Below are 9,398 nucleotides of genomic sequence, written 5' to 3' on the forward strand. Positions count from 1 at the left end.
AGTAGGAAATTTCCACCGGAAAGGACAAGTAGAACAGCCTTGATCTGCCTGAAGAACAGAAGATTCTTCGTGAAAGAAAAACCCGTAGGAAAATCCAAAACAATAATGGCAGTCTGATTGATTACTATAAGAACAAGTATGCTGTTTACCCGGGAGCCATCAAGGCAAGTGGTCAGGACACCTCAGAGCAAACTCTTTTTTAAGTCTGATACTCAAGGGGAATACATGAGCAGGCAGATAGTCTGGCTGGTGACCGCATTAATCACTGATAAGGGGAAGAGGGGGATAAAACAACAATGAAGTTGCAAGCTAAGTCCGACCACATTCAACAGACCCCTGTGAACCCAGGTAGAGACCTGGATGGCCAGAAGTATGGCAAGACCCAGGGATTCCTGGGCACAGAGGCAGTGACATGGCCACAGAGGACTAGAGCAGAGAGTGAAGCATCCAGCTGATGTGAAGTGAGAGCAGATGCACAAGAACACCCATACTTGCAGATAGTACCCACTTGACCTGGCTTCGATGGCTGGATGATCAGAACTCGGCTAGAAGATGAAAGAAGAGGGGAAAAAATAATAATAAAAAGAGTAACCTACTATCATTTGGTGAACTTTACCTATACTTATGTATGTAATAGCCCAAAAAAGGGAACACACCTTTATAGCGAGGATCACTTCCACCTCCTCGGCATACAGGGTAAACAGGGATGGGCAACTTAGACATTGGCTACCCAAAATGGGGGGACCTATAAAGGCAAGAAGTGACTGGCTTACAAGCTTTCAAGACAGAGTCTGTTTCCAGATGGGTTGGGGGAAGGTGGAATCACCACTGAATGATTTCCAATCTGTTGGGACTGGGCTGGCAAAAGGAAATGGGGATAAGACACTTATGGTACAGTAGTGAATAATTACCAGCAGAACTGACTGTGAGGGTATGAAATATAGAGGTAGATGCTTTTTGACCAAAGGAGGGGAGAGATTGATTCTGCATCACAGGAGCGGAAGTCCCAGGGACCATCAATTAAGAAGAACAAAGTGCGGGAGCCTACCCAGAGAGGCAGTGAAGCCAAGGATGGAGAAAGAGATGATGATGTGGACAGAAGAAGTGGCTGGGGACACTGAACTGAGGAAGGGAGAGGGGCTGTGTGCTGACGGGGGCGGGTGCTGCGGGCGGGCCTGTGGGTTGTATCCTTTGGTTATTTGATGATGCATGAGGACATTGTAATCATTACAATGAAACGAAATAAGATAGGATGAATGCAAAACTGATATTCTTCCATGTAAACCTCACAATAAAAACTTATATATATAAAAAAATGGATGTTAATGTTCAGCATGGCTTGAAACATTTCTAGTGCTGAAGATGACCTGGGGAGATTAGAACATTATCTTATTGCTTAATTATTATCTTAGAAATGGATTTTATTTTATTTTCCACTTGCAAAAACAAATACGCAGGGATTCAAATATGAAGATTCTTTAACATCTTTCAGTCCAGAAAAAAAAAAAGTTGTAAAATATTTCTTAACCTTTATTTTAAGCAGAAAATCATGATATACTTGAAATGAATATTAATGAAACATATTCATATCTGTGTAACATTCAGCAGTTAATGTCTTTAGATATATTGCAATATAATAAGACCTATTAAATGATGTACAAAATTTTATATAAATATGTGAAACTGTAGACTTTTAGAACAGAAAGTTCTCAAGGAAAGCATGCAGCTTAATTTGATAAGATGATTCATCTTAATAATACATCATGATAATATTATGCCAGATCTGGATCCCTATTTTGTATTTTCCATTGCAGTGACTAAGTATTTGTTGATGATCATTCCTTGACACATATAGCAAAACTCATTCCAAATTTATTTAAGAATATTTTAAACAAATAATTCTAACATAAGAGCAAATTCCTTGAAATAGTTTATAGTTATTATTTTACATTGTATAATATAAAATAATCATTACTTAAAAGGACTATACAATTTCCAACACTGTTAACTTAAAATGAGTAAGTAATTCAGGGAACCAGAAAATACCATTTAAATAAAGAACACTTACATGTAAGATACAATGAAGAATATGTTCCTTAAGTTGTTCTTAATATGTTTAACTCTTATTCACTGGTACTATAAAATCTGTTCTCACAACTTGAATATTTAAATATATTATTTTAATCTGGCCTGGCTAAATTTAAAATTCCCTGCATGCTGCATAATTACTACCTATAATACAAAATTATCTCTTTGAATAAGAGCATTTAAAGATGTTCAATTTTATTCATTGTATCTTGAGCTATAATTATGTGAGCCACTGAATTTTACAGTTTGTCTGTTTTACAATAAGATTCAATGGTCTGGTAAAAACACTGATATAAAAGGCCATCATTTATTTTCTATATTAAGAACTGCATTTTCAGTATTGTTATAGTTAACTGCAAAGTGTCATAATTCATTGAGTTTTGAATCTTTATGCTGAATAATGATGGATATTTAAGGACTTGATGCATCTTAAGAATTAAACGGGATGTAGCATTTCTGATCTATAAAACTAACTGCTTTGAATATAACCAGAATTGGTCTTACTATATATGATGGTCAGTTACCAAAATACCTTTATTCTTATTGATATACAATATTTAAATCAAAGAGAGAATATAGCTTCCTTATCCAGAGTGCTCCTTGGAGGCCAGGATGACTAAGCTTCTTCTCTCATACTTTGGACATATTGTCAGGAGGGAACAGTCGCTGGAGAAGGATGTTATGCTGGGTAAGATGGAGGGTCAGAAAAAAAGAAGAAGACCCCCCAACGAGATGGATCAGCCAGGTGACATTATTGATGGCGTCAAGTGTGGCAGCGGTAGTGAGGTTGGCCCAGGATCGGACATTGTTTCATTATGCTGTGCATGGGGTCGCTGAGTCGGTTCCGACTCGATGGCACCTGAAAGCAACAACAACATATTGCTTATATATTGAGGAAGAATCAAATATACACATGTTGCTGTTATTGCTAAATGTCATTATGTCAATGTCAAGCGATAGCAACCCTCTGAAGGGTTTCTGAAGAGCAGCTGATGGGCTTGAACTGCCAAGCTTGTGAATCACAGTCCAGTGCTGATCTTAAAGGTCAGCTTGAACCATAATGTCGATGATACAAACTCACCAGCTGCTCCTCAGAAATCCTATACTAGGTCAATACAGATCAGAACCAACTTGAAGGCTTAACAACAACAAAAACATAACACTTAACAACAACAAAAACATAATATATATATACACACATACATGCATATATACATACAAACAGAAAGAAGAGAGATAGGGAGGAAGAGAAAGAAAAGAGGGGTAGAGAGAGAAAAGGCAGAGAAAGAGGGAGCTCTGGTGAAGTAATTGTTATGCAAATGGTAACTGAAAGGTATAAAGTTATTCAATAGAGATCCATCAGTGGCAAAGGGAGAGAAAAGATCTGTTGATCTGTTCCATAAAGATTGAAAACAAAAAAGACAAAGGCCCATTGTCCCTGAGTTCATTTTATGGCATTATTGTCAATGCTGTTATGTACTGTGAGTCAATTCTGGCACATATTGATCCTATGTACAACAGAATGAAACACTGGCCAGTACTGAACCTTCCTCACAATTGTTGCCATGTTTGACCCCACAGTTGCAGTCACTGTGTCAGTCCATCTCACTGAAGAACTTCCGTGTTTTTGTTGACCCTCTACATTCTAAGCATGGTGTCCTTCTCCAGAGACTGGTTCCTTATATTAAAGTATGTCAGATAAAGTATTGTCATTCTTGATTCTAAGGAGCTTCCTGGCTGTACTTTTGACAATCTATAGTATATTCAATATTCTTTACCAAGACCATAATTAAAATGCATATGTTCTTCTTCAGCTTTCCTTAGTCATTGCTAGCTTTTAAATGCATATAAAACTGCTGAAAATATAATGACTTTGGTTAAGCGTACCTTAATACTCAATATGACATTTTCCCATTTTAATACTTTAAGGGGTCTTTTGCATCATATATACCCAATGAATATGCTACATAGGCTTGACTTCTGCTTCCATGGGCCTTTACTATGAATCCAAATGAAAGGAAATCACTGACAATTTCCATTCTTTTGCCATTGATCAAGATGTTCCTTATTACTCCAGTTTGTTTTATTTATATTCAGGTGCAATCCACACTGAAGGCTGCAGTCTTTAATCTTCATCAGCGATTCAAGTTCTCTCCACTTTCACCAATCAAGGTTGTGACATTTGCATATTGTTGCTAATAGATCTTCCTCTAATCTTAATGGCAGATTTTTCTTCATTGTCTTAGTTAACTAGTGCTGTTTAATCAGAAATACCACAGGTGAATGACTTCAACAAACTGCAATTTATTGTCTCACAGTTTTAGTTTCAGAAGCTAGAAGTCTTAATACAGGGTTACAGCTATAAGGAAAGTGTTTCTCTCTATTTCAGCTCTGTGGGGAGGTCCTTGTCATCAATTTTTTCCTTAATATAAGAGGTTCTTAGTGCAAAGGTGCAGGAATACTAGTTCTGAAGGTCCATGTCTGGCTCTCCTTTCATTGGAGGTGATAAATCCCTCTCATCTCTATTTGCATGTTTAATCTCTTTATATTTCACAATAAAAAATTAATTATGCTCATGAAAAACCTGCACATAGACCAAGAGGCACTCCTTTGAACAGAACAAGGGGACAGTGAATGTTTTAAAATTAAGAAAGGTGTGCACCAGGGTTGTATTCTTTCACCATACTTATTCAATCTGTATGCTGAGCAAATAATCTGAGAAACTGGACTATATGAAGGCAACAGGCATCAGGATTGGAAGAAGACTCTTGAACAGCCCACAATATGCAGATAATAACAACCTTGTTTGCAGATGGGTTGCATTTCAATACAAATAAAACAAAAATACTCACCAGTGGACCAATAAATAATTTCATGGAGAATAAAAAAAAGACTGAAATTGACAAAGACTTCATTCTGTTTGGATTGACAATCAACATTCAAGGACACGGCAGTCAATAAAGCAAAAGATGTTTTGCATTAGGCTAACATGTTGCACAAGACTTCTTTAAAGTGTTCATGAGCAAAGATATTAGTTTGAGAACTAAGGTCTGCCTGACCTAAGCCATGGTATTTTCAATAGCCTCATATGCATGTGAAATTTGCATCTTAGAAGAAACAATGCTTTTGAATTAAGGTATTGGAAAATACTAAAAGTACCATAGACTGCCAAAAGAACAAACAAACCTGTGTTGGAAGAAGTACAGCCAGAATTCTCCTTAGAAGCCAAGATGGATAGTCTTCTCTCATACTTCAGACATGTTATGTGGAGGGACCAGTCCCTGGAGAAGGACATCATGCTTGGTAAAGTGGAGGTCAGTGAAAAAGAATATCCCAAAAAGATGGACTGGCATAAAGGCAGCAACAATGCCTCAAACGTAACAATGATGGTACAGATCACACATGACTGGGCAGTTTTTCATTCTGTTGTGCACAGAGACCCTATAAGTCACAACTGACTTGACCACACCTAACAACAAAACAACATATTTCACAAGAAATTCACTCAAGATGCAACCTATTCCTGTAGAATACATTCTGCATCATTAACTCAACTGCCACTAATCATAATTCATTAATATCTTGATGTTTAAGATTCACAACACATAGGATAATTATAAGGATCTCTGGTAGTGTAGTGACACTCAAACAAACCCAAACTCACTGCCATTGAACTGATTCTGATACATTGTCTCCCTATATAGGGTTTCCAAATCTATAACTATTTATGGGACCAACAGCCTCACCTTTCTCCTGATGAGAGGCTGATGGGTTTGAACCACCCACTTTGCTGTTAACAATGGCATTGCTATTGTTAAGTGCCATTGAATGGGTTCAGACCCATAGCAACCCTGTATAGGATTTCCAAGGAGCAGCTTTGTGGGTTTAAACAGCTGACTGTTTGGTTCACAGTCCAGTGCTGATCCTACAACACCCTACCAGAAGTCCAGTAGTGCCATTAGCCAAATTAACTACTGAGAATGATGATCTAGACAAATCATATATTTTAATGGGACACATTTCAAATGATAACAGTCATATGCTTATTCTAAGATTATTTGCTCTACATACAGATTGAATGCTGTTGCTGTTAAGTACAGTTGAGTGGGTTCCAGCTCTTAGCAACCCTGTAAATGGTTTCAGAAGCTGTAAATCTTTGCAAGAGCAGAAAACTTCATCTTTCTCTGACAGAACAGACGGAACAGCAAGTGAGCGACTAATGTGGGGGGTGGTAGGTTCTACCCACCAAACTTCTGGTTTGCAGTACAGTGCTTATACTACAGAGCCATCGCCCTACCAGCATGAGTAAGTCTGATTAGAGGATATAACCTTGAGGCACATTCTTCCTTCATTTAAACCACACAATATCTCTTTGTTCTGTTCCAAAGTCTGCCTCTAGATCTATGTGTTGGATCCAGATGAGCATAATTAAGTGTTCTGTAATTCCCATTCTTTGCAATATTATTCATAATTTTTCATGATATACACAAGGAATGCCTTTGCATAATCAGTGAAACACAGGTAAACAACATTCTGGTATTCTCTGTTTTCAACCAGAATTCACCTGATATTAGCAATGATAGCCTTTGTTCCACATCCTCTTCGGAAGTCAGCTTGAATTTATGAACAAACTAAAAAAGTCAGTGATAAAGAAATTTTTAAAATTCTACCAATTCTTTCTGTCAGAAAATTATCAAACATGTACTCAAGATATATTGATAATTGTTGGTGATTAGAATAGGGAAGGTTGGAAACAAACAGAAAAGGGTCATAATAGAATTTTGCAAGGCCAAAGGCATATTCATTGTGAGTAGTTTTTAAACAACATAAATGGAACTATATACATGGACCCCACCATATGGAATCCACAGAAATAAAATTGACTACATCTGTGGAAAAAGATGGTGGAAAAGCGGAATATCATAAGTCAAAACATGGCAAGGGCCAAACGGTGGAACAGATCATCGACTGCTAATATGCAACTTCAGGATGAAGCTGAAGAAGATTTTTCCAAAGTCCATGAGAAATAGTACACCAGGGCGGACAGAGCCTCAGAAGGGAGGGGACACAGACTCATTGCCCTGTGCGTCCTGCACTCTGTCCCTCACTTCCCAACGACTGCTTTCCTCTCTGCGTGCTCGCAAGCCCGGTAGCCCGCCGCCCTTCAGAAATGTTCTGCTTCCTTGCAGTTTTTCAACAGATGAGGCCAGTGTCCAGGATACTGGCTCCTCGTTTTACTCGGGCTTATTCCAAAGATGCAAAATTTGGTGCAGACTCCCAAGCCCTAATGCTTCAAGTTGTAGGTAGATATTTTAGCCGACGCTGGACGCTGTAGTGGTTACTGTGGGGCTAAAGTGAAGAACAGTGATTATTGAACATTGTTGGGTAAGCCCCATGTTGTTGTTGTTGTTATGTGCCATCGAGTCGGTTCCGACCCATAGCGACCCTGTATAGGGTTTCCGAGGGTGTAAATCTTTACGGGAGTAGAAAGCCTCATCTTTCTCCCGCGGAGCAGCTGGTAGTTTCGAACCGCTGACCTTAAGGTTCGCAGCCCGATTCGTAACCACTACGCTACCAAGCCCCATAGTAACATAAAATGGTATGACTGTTGCTAAATCAATTGATTTAAAGGATAAATACAAAAATATTAGGGCTAAACTTGTTCAGCGTGTTGCAACCAATACAAATGAAGAGGCTGAGGATGGCACCACCACTGCCACTGCATTGCAAAGCAAGGTTTCAAGATTACAAAGGCACTAATCCAGTGGAAGTCAGGAGAGATATAATGGTAGCTGTTGATGCTGTAATTGCTGAACTTAAGAAGCAATCTAAACCTGTGACAGCTTCTTAAGAAATTGCTCAAGTTGCTACAATTTCTGCAAGTGGAAATAAAGAAATTGGCACCATCATTTCTGATGCCATGAAAATAGTTGCAAGAAAAGGCGTCATCACAGTAAAGTATGGGAAAACCTTGAATGAGAAGTTAGAAATTATTGAAGGCATAAAGTTTGACCCAGGTTATATTTCTCCATACTTTATTAACACATCAAAAGGTCAAAAACGTGAATTCCAGAATGCCTGTGTTCTATTGAGTGAAAAGAAAATTTCTAGTATCCAGTGCACTGTACCTGTGCTTGAAATTACCAATGCTAACTGTAAGCCTTTGATCTTAATTACTGAAGATGTTGACAGAAAGCTCTAAGTACTCTTATTTTGAATAGGCTAAAGGTTGGTCTTTAAGTTGTAGCAATCAAAGCTCCTAGTTTGGGTGACAATAGAAAGAACCACCTTAGCTATTGCCACTGGTGATATAGTATTTGAAAAAGAGGGATTAACACTGAATCTTGAAAATGTTCAGGCTCATTATTTATGGGAAGTTGTGACTAAAGATTGACTAGCTGTGCTAAAAGTTGGTGGGACAAGTGATGTGGTAGTGAATGAAAAGAAAGAGTTACGGATGCCCTCAATGCAACATGAGCTGCTGTTGAAGAGGACATTGTTCTTGGAGGTGGCTGTGCTCTTCTTCGATGCTTTCCAGACTTGGACTCACTAACTCTAGCAAATGAAGATCAAAAAATTGGCATAGAAATTATTATTTTTTTTTAATCAAAATTCCTGCAATGACTATTGCTAAGAATGCAAGTGTTGAAGGATTATTGATAGTTCAAAAAATTTTGCAGAGTTCCTCAGAAGTTGGTTATGATGCTATGCTTGGAGATGTTGTCAATATGTTAGAAAAAGGAATCATTGATCCAACCAAAGTTGTAAGAACTGCTTTATTGGATGTTGCTGGAGCGGTCTCCCTGTTAACCACAGCAAAAATTGTAGTTACAGAAATTTCTAAAGAAGAGAAGGAATCTGGCATGGGCAGAATGGGTGGAATGGGAGGTGGTATGGGTAGTATGGGAGGTAGCATGTTCTAGTTCCTTGAATAGTGCTTTACCATTATCAATGGACTGTGACAAGAAGCTGAAGACAGTATTCCTCACCAATAACTTCAGAGAAGTCATTTAAAGAGAAGAAAATGTCTGAAGAAAAGGCTGGCTGATGTTTTAAGAAAATCAGTTATAACCATCAGTAATTGGTTTCAGTTGACAATATATAATGAATTACTGCTGTCATCATTCATGCCTACATATAATTTATTTGTATTTTTGCATAAAAATACATTTGTATATTCCTGATACTAGGTACAAGAGCCATTACCAACATACTGCTTTCAACATAAATCACTGAAGCATTTTTACTACTATTAAAATCAGGATTTTAGTGCTTACAATCACTAGATGAGAGGAAGCAGCCTTTCTGTA

At 38.0% G+C, this 9,398-nt stretch overlaps 1 pseudogene; it reads left to right on the forward strand.

The window, feature by feature from the left end:
* The first annotated feature begins 7,258 nt into the window (after nt 1-7,258).
* On the forward strand, nt 7,259-9,011 carry LOC102836846 (annotated as a pseudogene).
* The last annotated feature ends 387 nt before the right edge of the window (nt 9,012-9,398 follow it).

This window comes from Chrysochloris asiatica, unplaced genomic scaffold (genome assembly GCF_000296735.1).
Source record: "Chrysochloris asiatica unplaced genomic scaffold, ChrAsi1.0 scaffold00066, whole genome shotgun sequence".
In the NCBI taxonomy this organism is placed as follows: Eukaryota; Metazoa; Chordata; class Mammalia; order Afrosoricida; family Chrysochloridae; genus Chrysochloris; species Chrysochloris asiatica.